Source organism: Musa acuminata, unplaced genomic scaffold (genome assembly GCF_036884655.1).
Source record: "Musa acuminata AAA Group cultivar baxijiao unplaced genomic scaffold, Cavendish_Baxijiao_AAA HiC_scaffold_664, whole genome shotgun sequence".
Classification (NCBI taxonomy): Eukaryota; Viridiplantae; Streptophyta; class Magnoliopsida; order Zingiberales; family Musaceae; genus Musa; species Musa acuminata.
In genome coordinates, this window is record NW_027020900.1 from 157,177 (window position 1) to 174,640 (window position 17,464).

The following is a 17,464-nucleotide window of genomic DNA, read 5'->3' on the forward strand; positions in this document are numbered from 1 at the left end:
GCTGACCTTTGACTTCCTAAGAGGCCCAGACAGATTATATCCACTTTTGTATTAGTAAGCTGCTCTGAGATCTGTTTGTTCTCCTTATCTCTTACTCTTGTTCCCCACTAGCTGGTATAGCATAGTTTTCCCTTATTGGTAAAAAGGATAGTTCAAGCCCAACTCCCATCCCAAGTCTGCTTACCTACTTCCTGCCCTTATAGCTGCCTTTCAAGGAGATGTCTGTTGGGTAATTAATTGTACGCTGGACAAGGGAATGCTTTAATGACTTGAATGACTTGGGTTGGAATATGTTAGGTACATGTCCGCTTCTTCAACAAAGTACCCGACTGCTGATGTGCTTTCCCGTCCAACAAGACCTTTATTGCCTCTGAGGCCAAGGGATGATCTCTTCTTCTTTTCTCTTTAGACTATTGGCACGAAACCGAGACGGACGCTCACATTGTAACCATCTTTGCCATCCAACTTTGACTCGTCCTGATTTAAGTAAACTGGGCATCTCTATTTATGCATGCTTCTCGATGAACCGCCTATATTATCAGTAAGCTTGCCGTTCCCTCTCTACCTGCTTTCTCTCGAGAGCATGGAGCTTGCGTTCTTAGTTTCCAAATCTCCCATCTGAAACGCAAGGGTCCGAAGGAGCTCTTCCCGGCCTTCTGTCGAGTACCAAATTGACTATTCCTTCAATCTGGGATATGCTACCTAAACTTTCTTAGGGCGATCGAGTGCGGACTTTGCTCACCTTTGCGTCTGCTGCTTAGTCTTCTTTTGAGTTAGCATCTGGTAACCTCGCATAACCTTGTTAGCCTTCTTTCCCTTCGAACTTCACTATCCGCTTATTGGGAATCCCTGATCCATGCAAAAGGTGAAATCTCTGTAGTACCAAACTATCCCTATTCGGTGCTTCAAAAGCTGGTTACCTCCTATCTGTCTTAGCCGAGCTAGCTTTGTGTTATTCCCTTCGATCCGCTTAGTCTCTTCTTTCCTCTACCGTTGGTCGAGCGTCTTCAAACCTATACCAGTCCCGGACTCATTGAGTCTTGTTTCAGAATAGCTCCTCTTTACTTCCATACTAGACTAGCAAGTACTATAAGGTGCTGAAAGCCTTTCCACCTTGAAACTGAACCAACAACTCGACACCCATTAGAAACGAGTCCTGTTTTCGTTCCTTCCTTCGCCACTTATCTTTACTCGTACTTCGAGTTCATGCTTTAGTTTCAAGCGTAATAGATTGAGTCGATCAGTTTGTTTTCCACAATTCTCTCTATATATGGTGTCTTGGCCAATCCACTATCTCGAGCAGTTAGAGCTTTTTTCTGGATGGTTTTTCATTTCCTGTCTACTTCTTCATTCATTGGACAAGAGATAACAGTGTGCTCGACAGTGGGTCGGGGAATAGTGTTGTGTAAGGAATTCTACCAGCATACGGGGCACGCCAGTGCGCTAATTACTTCTCGGATGAGCTTTCTTCCTCTTTCTTTTTGGGAAGCGGACCAGCTTTCCTGGGGATAGGTGTAGATTTACTTAAGTCAGACCACTACACTCGGAGGGATACTGCATAGACCATTCCTTGAATACCTTTCTAAGGGAACCTCCCTTGAAAGATCAGTGTACCACGCCTTCTTTTAGATCTGACTTACCTCTAGCATCTTTATTTGAATATCAGAGTTCTTTTTCTCCAGCTCTCTCAGCAAGAAAGTAGCTATTAGAAAATGCATCGGCCTAGAAGAGAAAGAATATTCGTTAGCCCTAAAAGAACGAAGACAACCTCCAGATGTTAGGGTCCACTTAGGGTAGGACAAGCTAGCACGCTTTCTTTCGTTAGTCCCATCGACAGTCCTATTTCTATCGTTCCACGTGTGTCCTTCCTTTTGCACCTTTTGATAGCGAGCCTGACCTGAGCACGAAAGCAGAATCGTGATACTAGGCCTTCGACTAGCTCTTGATACGGAATCGACTTATAGGGCCTGATCTTCCACTCTCCCCTGACTGATAAGCCATTTCTAGTCTCCGGCGCAAACAAAGAGTGCTTCTTATCTTAGGCTCGGTCCCTTTTTAAAGGAAGGAGCATGGCGCGAGGAGGAGGTAGGGCACCTTACTTTGAATAGATTAATGTTCTAGTTATAGGGACTTGCCTACTCTCCAGTGGGACCAGCAAGATAGGGAGGTACACAAAGCCGCACAAGAACTATACTAACAAAAGGCTTTCTCAACAAGCAAAGAAAGGATATGAAGCAAGCAAACAACACGTTGTGATGCACCCCAAAAGAATTGATGAAAACAAAACCACTCTCCAGTACTTTATCTGGCGTCGGCTAACTCACTAACGTGCAAAAGAACTCCCTAATGAGATCCGAAGAAGGGTACCCTCACTGCAACAAGCAAGGGAACACACAAAGAAGCAATAAACATAGTATATCCTTTGAGCTACAGCGAGACGAGAAAGAGGGTTTGTTTGTTTTACTTGAACTGCCTCGAGCCCGAGCGTTAGTGAGCACAACTCTTAATTGAACTTGCCACCGCGTGCAACGACTTGTTAAAAAGAATATGGATCGCGCCACTGATAGAGGAGAGGAACCAGACAGCTTACTCACAGTTTGCAGAACTCGCTTTAGCACCTCGAGAATAAGGGTAAGCGCAACGGCTTGCTTATTATGAATCTAATGCACCTTACACTACATCTACAGCACTAATATTTTCTATTTTCTTTGATCTATCTATTCCAAAGGGGTGGTCTTAAGTGTGACAATCCTAAGCTAAGTCACTCGATTCTTTCCCGCTTCATTCCTTCTAAACTATGTTCGTTCTCTTGCTTTTGACGTGAACTAATTAATACTTGATTGAACACACACTGTAGGAACTTATTAACAAACTTAAACGGATTGTTCCGGCTCTAGCAAGCAGGTTCAAGTCAAGCGTTGACAGTGAAGTTGCTAGTTGCGGTAAGGAAAGTGTAGTTCCGGCGGAATCCTTATCTTCAGCTAAAGCAGGTGATGAAACAGGCCCAACATAATAAGCAGTTCGAGTTTCAGGTGCAAGTCAAGTTCGAGCAGTTGGATAATACTCCGTTTCCAGAGAATCCCCTTCCTTCTTGCTTTACTTAGCGCTTCAGAACCTCCCTGTTGCAAATGCTAATACTATGCTTATTTCTCGCTCACTTTATACTTACCCGCTATTCTAGTTTGGGTATTCTAAAAGAGCGGAGCTTATATATGGCTCTCCAATTGAAGTGATGGCTATTCGCTATTCCCCGAACCACTCCCTGAATAGGGAACTAAACAGTCGACCATTCACCACACCTCGAACAAAAACATCTGGAACGCTCTTTGCCACCTTCCGAAAACGTCGAACGGAATCGATCAAACAAAAGTGATTGACCCGTAGACATAGGCAATGAATTTTGGCTTTCCCTTTTCTTTCTTTTTGGTGAATAAACCTTGGCATTACCTTAAATATCCAATTCATAGAGTAGCGGATTCATGGGCTCCCTTTCTTAACCTCGCAATGAACGAAATGAGACGTTTTTGCTTGCTTCACCGCCAACTAACAGGCCAACTATAGTGCTATCTTTGATTGGGTATGGGATAGGCGGCCTATACATCCACTTTTCTAGCTGGCATTGCATAGCAGGTTACTAGATGCTGTATGCCTTTGTATTGTCTCTTAGCAACCAACACCTTCTCAAGTACTTATCATTTGCCTTGTGACTCATTTCTTCTATACTAATGGTAGAGCCACAGGTCCGTAGAGCAGGTGTCTCGTTTTCATAGCAGGTTCATAGCAGGTATAGCAGTATTATGGCTTTACTAGGGTTTAGTAGTCGTCGGGATAGGTAGCAGCAAGTAGTGCTTGAATGGTCATAGTTTTTTGCGTGGTTCTTGAAAGAATCCGTGCTTGAAAACATAGCTAGCCCTTACTTCTTAAGGCAAGAGTGCGTCGAAGAGAGAGCGCCCAAGAGCTGTATACGCTATGGTCTAAGACATAGTTGTCCTTGTCTCGTCTCCTCGGTACCCACTCTCTTCCTCTGTAATAGCTGCCTCGCTAGCGTCCAAGACAAATGAGGAGAATCTGTCCAGTCCCTACTTAGCCCTGCGCGAGCTGAGTGCTTAAATAGCACCAAAAAAACGCACTCAAGAACGCAATATGAGCGCTCTTTTGAAAAGGTAGAGCTACAATAAAGCCTGAGCTAACCATCTAATCTAAGCAGTAGCATCTAAAATAAAGGAATAGCTTTCCCCGCAAGAGGAAAGAGCATCTATCACACTGTTAGCTGCCCCTACTTTTGGATATTGCCTTAGCGAGGTTGGCTCCAGGGCTAAAGCAACTGTACAACAGGCGATGTTATCAGCGATGCCTCTCATCATGGAATGTTCTTTTTCTCTCTATACTTGCTTCCGGAATGGGGAAGTAAGGTATATTCATCTCCTTTCTTATTGTCCTAACCCGGGAACTACTTCTTTTTGATATCCTAAACCGGGAACTACTTCTTATTTATATACTTTCTACTTTTCGCAGCAAACAAAACGGATTCCACTTTCTCAATCGCAGCTACCGACTAAACCACTGCTTCCAACGGAACTGACTAAACCAGCACCCGCCTTACTTTCTTCGGAATGAATTCTTATCAAATCCAAATAAGAAGACTCCCCACCTGTAGAAAAGAAAACACTCCTGTTTTTCGCTATAGAAACCTAGAAAAGGCATATACTATATAAGATGAATGAGGATCGACTATATAAGATGAATGAGGATCGAGATCGTTCCCTCAGAAAAGGTAAGTTCTAGAAGTCGAAGTGGACGTGGAAATAACACCAAGACACGGTCCCTCGGGTTGAATAGGCTGCTTGCTACAATTCACCTCAAAACTATATTGAAAAAGACTAAGTAAACTAACCCACACCTCCGCATGCTTATCGCATCGCCTCTTAGCTTCCGGAATGAGAACACGAGCCCTGGAAAACCAATTGACAGGCTTTCAGCACCTTCCCCACGTTCTCCTTTCGTGTTAAAGCCTCGTTCACACAAAGCTGGTAGCAGCCTTCCCTACTCGTTGGTGGATATTTGCTACTTGAAGGGTTTGAACTCAAAGCTGCGCGCCGTACTAATGCTATCTGTCTCCTAGCAGAGGTCCGAAAGGGCTGCATTGATTTAGCTTGTTTTCAAAGTTCACTGACTAGACATAACTGACCTCGTCCAGTTCGTTGCGAGCAAGGTGCTTCAAGCCTTCGCGCTTACCCAGCGTTAGATCGTGGATAGGTACAGCGTGATTTTCCCTCTGGAATGTGGCTCACTAATGATCATACGAGACAGCTGATGACACAAGGGTTTATGAATGTGATACAAATAGAAAGATGTTGCGGATACAGGCACCTGTAACCTTAAGGTGTTGAGCCTGACGAGCTAACCAATTGCTCTAGCAGAAGATGCTTTCCTTATGAGGGTCTCCTTTGTCTTGGCTAGGAAGAATAGTTCATATCATCTTGGCTAGGAAGAATAGTTCATATCATAAAGAGATGCATTTGAGACTCTTTCAGTTGATACCGATCACGGCAATAAGGATCTATTTCTTTGATCACATTGGCTATCATGTTGGAACTTGAAGCTATTGGGAGCAAAGCGCTTCTTTTATAACGCTTTTTCAGAGGGGGACAAGGAATCCTTTGATAAGTGTTATTATCATACATAGTACTAACTTGAGCTTCCTTTGCAAAAGTCCGAGGCGTTGCCTATAACTCGTTCTGGTGAGCGGGGTTGCCTGATAACTAATAGAATGGGGTAAAAAACACGCCAGGTATGTGGTAGCGGATTCGCCCAACACTCGGAGGAATTAGATAAGCTCCCATTCAGGAGAGGCCCAGAAGGGTTGTTTCACTTGCGTCCTTTGACTTCCGGCCCTCTCTCCTTACTTTTTACATGGATCGGACCCACAGATAAACAGCAATGGAATTATTATTGTTCCGTAACATGAATTGATGGATTATTCGGGGCACGGAATCCGACATTGACCTTCGGCAGTGGACAGCTAACAACCCCACTGAATTTGCTAACTACCATCCTATACTATCTATTGCTAGAATCTATTTGACTATGTTGATCTGCTAGAATCTATTTGACTATTTGATCGTTCCGCTTCAGGGCCTCGAGTACTCCATATCTGCTTACGCAACTGATTCAAGAATACCCTCTGACTACGCTTTTTTGCCCTAAGGAAACTGGCCCCCTAGCCGATTCTATCCCTATTCCTAAGGCTCTAGCTGAATCCTCGACTACATAATTACCTGATGAGTAGATAGCTCGAACATAGGAAATCCCTGATTGAAGCGGATTCTCCTCTCCTGGGCCTAGTCCTAGTCCTCAGGGGTGTTTGTTGTTCATTTCCATCGCGAAGGATTCAATCCATCCACCACTTGTTGTTTCCCTATCGCTACCTTGGTGCTATTCGAGTTTACGGCCCCCATCCTTATGTTATGGATCGCGGCGGACCAAGTAAAAGATCAAGTGCGCCTTCATCATGTAAGACTATAACTTAGCTGCATTATTATGTTTTCGTACAAAGTCCAGTAGAGCAGGGTTTTTAGGGAGTCCACATCCGCACTAGGCTAGGTTAATCAAAAAGTAATCCTTCTTACTCATGTGCTGCTTCGATAAAGTCAAAGATCTGAATGCGAAAGGGGAGTTATTGTTTCATTGACAAGATCAGATGCTGTTTGGGGGAGTTCACCTTACAAATGTATGTGAAGGAAGGGTTGGTTTACAGGTAAGACTATCTTACAGGCAAGTAAGCGCTAAGTGAATGAGTTTCACCATATTAAGAATAAGCGGAATCGACTCTCCGATCTTTTTAATATCTACCCACCGGAGCGCTTAAGGCTAAAGGAAAGGGAGTTGTTGAAGGGACGGGAGTAGTGGAATTGGAATGTTTGACTCAGTTAGTCCGGGTTCCTTACTTCAGAGTTGCTTGGCCTTTTCATTTCCGGCGCAATAGGCAAGTACTCTACTTGTCTGCATGGCTCTTCTGTGTGGCACATCCATAAAATGCAAAACAATCCATTTGCAGAATGAAAGATCGTCATCATCCTCGTACTCTTCTCTTCTCCTCGGCCCTATTTATTGAAATCGAATTCCGCCTATATAATATATCTATAGATATTGATATTTGAATATAGATATTATTGCAATTATCTGTGTCACATTATTACCTGGTAAAAGCTTTTGACTCTTATTCCTTCGCGCCCCTCTGATGGAAAGGCAATATTCTGATATACTATTTTCTCACTTTCTCAGGATTATCTCTTCAAATCAAAGAATCCACCTACACGAAGCAATTCCTTTTCTTTTTTCATCCTCCCTCTCTTGGACTACCACTGATTCTCTCTCAATATGCATTGAATGAAGTTCCTGAATGGGTCTATTTCTCCCTAGCCCACGTTTCATCGTTGTGAAGCGAGAACCACTCTTTTCGCTGAGTCCTAGACCAGCCACAGAAAATCCGTTCTTTTTTGCAATAAATAAGAAAGTGGTTTCAGAAGAAAGGAGCCACACTGGATAACTCGTCTCTCGGGCCTTTTTAGTCGCGGGATAAATAGTATTCATTCCATTCTCTTTTATTGGACTGAAACAATCCAAATCCGCCCAGAAAGATACAAAAGAAGGAAGGGTATGCTGGGATTCGCGAAAAGCAGCAAGCCCACCAAAGAATTCCACCTCGACTCCTACCCATCGCCCAACCTATATAGCATCCTAATGATAGTGATGCAACTATATAGCATAGCATCCTAGATGATAGTGATGATTCTATATAGCATAGCATCCTAATGATAGTGATTATTCTTTTTCAAGTGGGATCGGAACCAAGATAAATCAAGGGATAGCCAAGCATTAAGGTACAGGAAGCAATCAACCCGGTCCCGACGCCTCCCCTAAGTCTTTCGGATCAGGGTCAACATTCAATGTTTCAAATCGGATTGACCCTCGAGGGTAAACGGTCTAAACTCTCTCATAAGCATGAATAAAAAGAAAGTGAACAATTTCGAATAGAACAAAGGGTAGAACAAGAATCAAGGTTGCGAAGCAATCCGTCCTATTTTCTCTATTCCCTTCTCCTTCTGGAAGAGTTTACATTCGAGTAGGAGTGATCAAAGTACCTAATTCGTTTTTCTTAGGATTGTACTCCTCCCAGTCAGTAAGATCTGATACAGAGCAGAGAAAGAGGTCAAAGGCAGTTAGCCAAGAGACTTCTTTTCTCAATCCGAACGCAAATGGAAACCTCCTATTTGATAGAATCCCGATATTCCTCAATCAGATGTCCCATAGAGAAAGGGTCCAAGTTCAAGGAGAGCGGGGAATGAGCCTAAGACTTACCTTCTACTCCATAAGATAGACTTATTCTGTATGAAAGAAAGAATAGGATCTTATCTTTTTTAGGGCAAGAAAGAATCAAAAAGCAACATGAATTAAGCGCTTACGCGAGCTACTTAAGTGAGTTCTGACAGTTTCGCTTACAGAGTGCCCTTCTTTACTGTTTACAGGAATCGAATCTGACAGGGAATGCGCTCTTAGGAATCCCCTAATATCCTCGTTCTAGTAAGTAGTGGGCAAATCTCTTTATTTGAAAGACTCCGCTGTGGCACTTTTCACCTTTCTTTCCTTGGGCATCCAAAAGTTAGCTAGAGAATAAAGCCGCTCCAGTTTCATCACAATAGTTAGAGATATCCAATGCAAACACGCACAGAAGAATATGCTTCGAATGCCCTGTTTTAAGGGGTTTAGAAAGAAGGAGCTACGGGACGGACTTTCAGAGAACTATGCTAGCACTCTTCTAGAATAGGTAAGAATCCACTTTCCCTTATCAGTGGAATGAAATGTTGCTATAGGAGAATTAGTACTTTCATCCTTATATAGTGAGAGCGAGCCTAGTAACAAGGGATTCCATTTCCGTTTCAAATACAGTTGAGAGCCATTATGATTCAATTATGCGAGCGAGCTTTCTACTTAGAGTTAGAGCATTAGAGTTTACATTTGCACTTTTCGTTCTAATATGGAGGCGAGCATTCATAAACGAGTCAAAAGTCAGTGTAGAGGTGGGCCATTTACTCGTATTAGAAAGATAGGGGGGAAACATCTCACTTCCTGAATTCATACCAATATAGATATATGTATTTCAATAATAAGACAGAACCCCCGTGATAGGGGATTGAATGATCAGTCTCTAAGTACCCGAAGCTGTGCTTGTAAATGTTGTTTCTGTTCGAGGTCAAGTGGAAAGTTACGTTCTTTCTTGTTTACATTGAAGAATGAATGATTTGTTGACGAAAGAGAAATCCAAGAATCTAGCATTACACATATAGAAGTAAAAGTAGAGAAACAACCTACTGACTCTATAAAAGTTTATAAACAACCTACTGACTCTATTCTAATACTCCAAACGAAAAGTGACCTAACACTTGTTGAAGAGAGGCACCCCGACCCGACCTTGCTAAACTCAAGAAATCGATTACAGCTGGCTCACCGGATCCCGCTCCAACAATAAGTTAACGCGCAAGGGCTTTAAGGTTTCGTAAAGGGTCGAAAAGAAAGTTCAGATTCCACGGTGAAAAAGCATTTCAACAAACAGCCGATAGAGTCCCTAAATTACCGATTAGCTATATGAGTCCACCCATGTTAAACGATAATAATTGCCCTTCTTTATCGACAGCTTCACCTTGTAGAAAAGATAGGTTATTGGCTTTACGTCTACGAGAGAGGTAGGTTGGTTCTTTTACTAAGATCTCTGGGAGTGAGTTCTGCTCGCTTACGTGAGTTTGAGTCTTGCTAAGGATCAATATCCGGATAAGTGCCAAAGTTTGCAGCAAGGAAGGTTTAGGTTTTCAAAAGAGAAGCTCATAGAGTGGAGTTACGAAAGCAGTAACAAACTATAGCATTCAAGTAAGGAACAGGATAGGATCAGTTCAAAAGTGAGCTGCCCGCTTCAAATCTACTTGTTCTATTGCAGCAATCGGGTCTTCAAGTTCCGGAGAGGTTGCATTATCATCAATAGCAATATGGGGAAGTCGAGTGAGAGGAAGAATCCCATAGAAAGGAGGCGCTCACTAACGTCCTCCGCTCCAACTCCAATGAGTGCAGCTCCTCACGCGCAAGTAAAACATAAAGATGCTAATGCTAGAAGGTATAGAATGGATTTGTAATATTCCCACACCTTAGATACTCGGCGCAAGAGAAAAGTCTAGGTCCAGGTCCAGGCCTCACAAGAGAAAGATCGGAAGCCGGGTGCTCGCTCCTTTGTATTAGAATTCTCATTTGATTCTCTACAAGAGAAGAAGAAAAGCTGGATAAGGAGAATGCACAGGATCAGTGCAAACCAAAGTAAGCTGCTTGTCCCGATGTCGCTCAAACTAGAAAGTGGTAGTGTTCCAGAAGAGAAGCAGGAGAACAATAAGCACGTGTTTCAGTCTACAGTTCTATTCTTCTAAATTCAGAGCACGAAGTGTTCCAAAATTCTATCATACGGAGCTCATTCTGATGCTTCTTATGGAGCTAAACTTTCTACCTAACATCTTATTCTCTTGCAACAGGATATCTCACTCTTTCTTTTCCGGATTCTAATCAAGCTTATGAGTAATCTGCTTCCCCTTCTTCTCCTTGATAGTGGGTTTAAGCCGAGGTGTAACTCGCTCACGCTGAAGACAGAAACGTTGCTTATTTACTTGTTGAATCTGCACATCTCACGTCTCAGAACCATGTCTGTTCTCGCAGGGGAACCATCAAGGTAAAGAAAAGGAACTGGCCGAGTCGATTCCGCTGATGAACCCTCTTCTTATCTTGTGGACTGGAATTTCATTGCTACTTACTTAGCCCCTTTGTGAACTGCTGACAAGCGATACTTTAGCATTTGATTCGATAGGAGATTCGGCTGGCTTCTTCTTATTCTTATTACTTAATGTAATGGTAGGATCAAAGATAGTAGGATCAAAGTAAAGCACAACTGAGTCAAGAGCTGCTTCACCGACCTAAACTGGAATTGAAGCTGATTCTCCAGCGGATGCTTTAGCTGATGATTGACTTTATACAGTTAAAGCTTTCTTCCCCAGCTGAGAATCCGGATCTGGAAACTAGAACATCACTTTCATTGGCAGACCCGACAACACAATAGGCACCCGGAAACCGATACTGTTTGATTGATTGATTGATTTCCCGCTTATAGAGAGCTTCTTGATACGACTCCATCTATCTCGCATTAACCGATAAGTAAGGTAGTCCAAAGAATGAATAGAATCTCCCTTGCTCCTGTTAGCGAGCTCACACTGTTTTATTAATAAGATATGCATTTAAGGAGCTGTCAGTGAAGATATGCATTTAAGGAGCTGTCAGTAGACAAGATAGGTCATTTGCCATAAGAATCATTGAACATAGCCTAAACGACCTGAATTCCCTAGTTTTATTGCCTTCACCGAGATTATGTCCTTCTTTCAGCGCCCAGCCCTGTGAACTTACTTGGCTTAAAGGACTCGACTCTAACTCCCCGTTAGCGCAACTCAATCGAACATCAATTTATTAACTAGATGGTCATATCAAAAGTGTGAATTGAAGAGTCCCGGCTTGTAACTAATCATTCCACCACTTTCCCGTAAGCACTTGTTCTTGCACCGCCACTTGTTCTTCTTGTTCTTGCACGCACCGCCATCATCTTTTGTTTTGAGACCGGGGCTCGGGCTCCCCGGGGAAGTAGAAAGAAGTCCAAGCGCCTGCCGCGCAACACGCAACAATAGCTACTGCCGCTAGAACTCGCTGACGCGCAGCACAGACACAGAGCAAGTAAAGCCCCCTTCCTTGCTTTCTTTGCTTTTTTTAGGGATTGAAGTTCATCTCCTAAAGGTGATTCAAAGGAATAGGAGTTGAGTATCCAAATCCAAAAAGAAAGGAATAATAACGAGCTCTGTTCTCTTTTGCTGCAAACTATACCTTCCTTATAAAACATGAAGTCAATAGAGGTGAATCGGTAGATGAAAGCTAAAGAAACTCAGAAAACTAACTCAATTGAATGCCCAACTACCACTATAGGGAAGAATGCTATAGGTACATTCGAGACCTAGCACAATGATGAGCCTCATCCCAAAAGTGCTCTTTTTCACCTCCATAAACAGCGGAGAGATATATAAGATATACAGATATCTTAGAAAAGAACGCCCTTGCAGCTTGGATACGCAAGATAGCTTCGTGTATTTGGATTTTGGTCAGAAGTCTAACTTTACGTGGATGATTCTCTGATTTCTCTAGCTATATCAATTCTCTTTTCCTTCCATTTTGTACTTCCGGAAGTAAGGGTCTTTTATTTCGATTATTCAATGTATCATCCAGCCATTTCTTGTTCCCTCTTCTCTTCCTTTACTATCCTTCCTATTCTATTAGGAAACAAAGCTTCTTCTAGAGCAAATAACATCTATATCCAATAAGAAATATGTTATGCTTCAATCGCCCTGGAGATTTAGAAGAGAGTCCTATTCATCACCTTATCTCCTCTTTCTCCCCAAACGGAAATTGGATGAAGCAGAAGCCACAGGCCAATGGCCCAGAGCGGAAGCAAGGCTTGCATTCACATCGAAGAAAAGGCCAATCAAAAGCGGCTTATACCTTAGATATGTTATTTGACGATAGAGATTTGGAACGTTAAGCAAACAACCAAGCAACCAACAACCCCATTCATGTATGTAGTTCTGAGGACTTTGGAAGAATGGGTCTGAGACTCCTCCACATAAAGCTGGATTTGATGAATGAAAGCGCCAACTCATGGATGAGCGATCAGAGTAACTAATCGGCACGGAGCGAAATGCCACTCAATTGAAAAGCATAGTAACTCGACCACCTATCGGGGGAGAATATTAGATTGGGGCAAAGAGTACCGTCTAGAACCAGAGGCACCTACTTGTGGGGTCCGCCCCTAATTGACCCAGGTAGGCTAACTTAACAGCTATGGGAGGGCTATAGTTACAAGTTTTGAGTTACAACGCAGGTATTCCCCGGCTTATGCGGATCTCTCTCTCTTTCTGCCCCAGCCAAGACACTACTAGACAAGACGACAAGCAGACAAGATAAGTTGCTTGGCCCCGGGAAAAACATTGCAATTTATGGCTTGTATACTATCGGCTCATCTCTGGCTCAAGGTTGCTAAGGTGTTGAAACCTAGTAGCTACTGATATTACTTGTTGCTCTGGACCACTACTAGTTGGTGTTGGTGCTGGGCAAGCAATGATCTGATCTAGTTTGGATGCGCGTAAGCTTACTTCTTTACTTCTTGAGGCGCTAACGAACTTGTCTCTATCTAATACTTTATCTTAATATAGCATATATAATCTAATCTTTATCAACTTATAGCATATATGGATATAACTTACTCGCAACGGGTAACCTGACTGACTTGATCAAGCATCTTCCACTTGAACTCGAGATTCCACTAGAACAAGAACAGGAATAGGGCATTCTCATATCACTCTTGCAACTGGTAACATCTCTTTCTTCTTAACCCTTTCCGACCTAAGCAAACTATCCCTGCAACCTTCTTGAAACTGCTGAAATGCAATTCCTCAGTAGTTGCTTATCGACTGGGCCCAGTAACTCTGCACCCTACTTTCTTACTGGAACGGGACTCTAATATCACTCAGGCAACTATCTTATATAATACCTCGGGCAATGAAACCTATGGATACAATTCATTTCACCCTGCTGGCTACATTGCTTCCAAGACTATTGAACTCATAAGAAACAACAGCAACTGTAAGGGAATTCCACCAGTAAGTATAATCATTCCACTAATAAGTAAGAGAAAAGCTAACCGCTGAGTTTAAGAGAAAAGCTAACCGCCAACTTCATATCTTAGAGCAGGAACTGGGGATTACACTCGAACAGAACCACTTGCTGAAGAAGGTGCTGAAAGCCTGGAAGATGGAATTGACCCTGTTAGTATTGGTTGGCGCACTCAACACCACTTCAGGCTTCTGAGAAAACTTATATTCCCGCTTCGTCACCAACATCCTAAATTTCCCTTGAAGACTAAACTAGGGGCCAAGCAGGATAAAGAATAACTGATTGAACTCGGTTAAGCCATATTGTTTCCCGCTCGCAACTATGATTTCTTTATTCCCTTCCCGCTCGCAACTCTCAATCAGGTCTGAAACTCCAAGGTCTTACTAGTGTCCTGATCCACCTCTGTCAACTGGCAACATTTCTGCATTTCTTAACAAATGCTATAGAAACTAGTAGTAGGGCTTGTCTCACAGCGATAGCAAAGGAACCAGAAAACTCTGTTCTAAAGTATGGTGTCGTAGTCCTATTACTTTTGCCTTAACCGAGAGACTTTCCTGTGCGGGGCGGGTGTGTGGGTGCGGCCCATTATTTGTTTAGTAGTTTAGGGCTTGTTGACTTCTGTGAGTCGGGTAGTTTACTTTTGAGCTCACTCCTCCTGTTGCTTACTTGTTTCATTCCTATACTAGGTAGGGTGGTTCCAGAGAGTACGAGCTTTGAGGCGAGGGAAATTCCCACTATCGAGAAGGAAAAGAAAAGAGTATTGAACTAAAGAAAAGAGTAGTCCAGAGCCATAACTAATGATCTATACTATTTCTCTACTACATGCATTATTTCTCTTATATTAGGATAACGTTTACTCCTAGCTAGTTTAGAAAGAGAGAACCAACTACTCCCTATTTCTTCTTTATTCCATTCTTTAAGTAAGGGTTAACGGGCAGGTCTAGTATCACTGAGACTGGCTATTCATTCTCGTCTACAATACCACCTAGGGAAGCTTCCTTATCTCAGTTCTCATGCCCACCGGAGCTAAGCTAAGGGCTAAGGCTTATTTTCCCTATTGACCACCCCGGACACCAATTACTTAAGGGTTGTGTTGTTGACTTTCTTTCCTAAGTAGTGGTCCAGAGAGTTCATCCCGAGTGACTTTCCTAGACGAAAACAGTTTACTTTTGAACTCACTCCTTACTGCTTCCTCGGTAGCTAGGTCTACAGAAGCTTCGGTTGCTCTGTCATACCTACAGTCTTTATTCAATGCGTAACGAGCTCACCTATAAATAGGGAAACTTAGGTAGCTTCTCAATCTTCCTCTTTTTCCCACCTCTCCTGTAAGACCAATCCTTTTCTGGTTTGACTTATGGTTTGAACGGCAGCAGCTAAAGTTCCTCCATTAATCTTAAGGGGGACCTTCCTCTCTACAATAGTTTAGATACTATCATAACCCTCACCCTGCTGAGATGAGATCCACTCTTCCAGCTGGGAGGTCTCCTTCTGCGTGTATGTTAATGCAATATTGTTGGATACATTGAACCCTTGTATATAGGCTTGTACCGGCCATGCTGCATAATATACCACGGCATTCAGCTCTTCTAAGTCAGCGCCTTCAGCTTTAACATCCTGCTCAGTAAGGTTCCGCCACGCTTGTGTGTCTTCTGTCGGGTTCTCTGGCATTACCTCAATACAGATATATCTACGGAAAGCTAGAAAACAGAGGAGCAGAATGCTGGTATAACAAAGAGGAAAAGAATTCAGGTAGAAAACTATCGAACAGGAGAGACAAGCAACTCCAGTTAACACCAACACAAAGTCCTTTGTTCGGGCGTTAGGGAGTTCTGCGTAAGTGAGCTGAAGAAAAGTACTTTATGATGCCCCGACCCCTGCTTGAACACCGACTAGTAACTACTAGACAAGTAACTACAAGCTCAGTTTCAAGGCAAGAAGAGAAGAGATCAAAGGTAGCCGATTGAAACTAAGAACCTAAAGCACTTTGAGAAATTGATAATATTGCCTTCCTACACACCAGAGTAGGTCTACTTCGTCCCTGGGGAGCCTGAACTAAATAGAAAGCATAGTAGGGGTGCCCGAAAGACGACATATCTTTCTGGAAATTGCCTGACAAAGCGTTATGAACGTGGAGCTACTATCCACATGAGTCCGAGTGTACAAAGCAAGCTAGCAAAGCGGCTCCCCAAGCATACTCACGTACCCGTCCAGCATAAAGTCCAACCAGAAATCCTTACCTTCCCCACAGCGAGCGTATAAGTTCTATTCCTTTTTTGTGGGATCCGTTCTTCTTTCGTGGCTTTCTCTTATGAGCTTGCCTCTTGGCAATCCCTTTCGGTGTCAACTCATGCTCTGGGCCAACTGTGGTTACTGGGAGAATTCTCGAGTGCGTTTTGCTCTTGATCTGAAGGTTATTAAGGTTTGACTTTTCTTGGTTTTAGCGGCCGTTTGCCATTCGAGAAAATGTTCTTTGAAGCGTTGTTAGTACTCTTTGCATAATTGGGGGTCTTGGTTCTTAATCTCTTGTTCGGATTGACCACTCTCCGTCCCTCACTACTTCGAGGCGACGGGCGATGTGGGACTCCCCGGACTCTACTACCACTGGAGTTTTGTTTGGGTGTAACACAAGAGACAGAAATGGTCTCATTCATCTCGAAAGCTGGCGACTTACTTGCTTGGCTTACAAGCGAAACCTCTATCTTATATACACAACTCCACTGATTCACCTCAAGCAATCACGGCTTCTTCAACGGGTGCGGGAACTATCTTTCGCCTGGTGACGATCCGATCTCTATATTCTATGATATTTCGAGTGAGCGCTCCGTGTGAAAGGGAGAACAAACAAGTCTTATCGCACAAACCTCGAGGCGAATCCATCTATCTAATAGCGGTCGATTAGAGAAATTCCATCCATGGCACGCACAGCTACCGATTCGATCACTCTATCGAGTAGAAGTCCAGGAGTGTTAAAGGATTAGTTACAAACTAGAGAGGTGTTACCGACCCCGAACAAGACTTGAAGTGTGGAATCCCATTATGTATTTCGAGCACATGGTATAGCTCTTAGTAAAGAAGCACACTGAACCAGTGTTATTGAGCCCTTTGACGAGGTAGATGCCAAAAAGAAGTACTTAAATGTCAATTTCCGTTAAAAAACCAGTACTTTAACCTCGGAGCAGACTTCAAAACACAGATTTGCATCCTAAAATCGTAGAGGTGTGTATTAATTAGTTCTCGAACTCCACGAAACTACTAGGTGAAAGCCTAACACCTCCTCTCTCGTATTCAATGAAAGGTATAGCAGCTGGGCGATGAGGAAGATGGGACAAGAAGCTTAGTTACTCAATTGACATATATGGGGATAGCTATCAATTCTTCTTGCACTTTCCGGAGTGGAGTTTTTTGTATCAATTCCATTCTGTCGGTCGTGTCGAACTGAGATTGCGGATTACTTGAGAACGGATCCTCATATCTTGAAACTGATCTTGAAACTGAAACTACACTTCCTGTTAGCGCCTAAGCTTGTTCACTTACTGTATAGGAGTTATGTTTGTTCGAGGTCAAGGAGATAGTTATGCACCAAGAAAAGTGTATTGTATATAATTGGTAACCAGAAAGTAGAGTTGAGTTCAAGGAAGAGCCATAGGTATTGTAGCCCGAGTGAGAT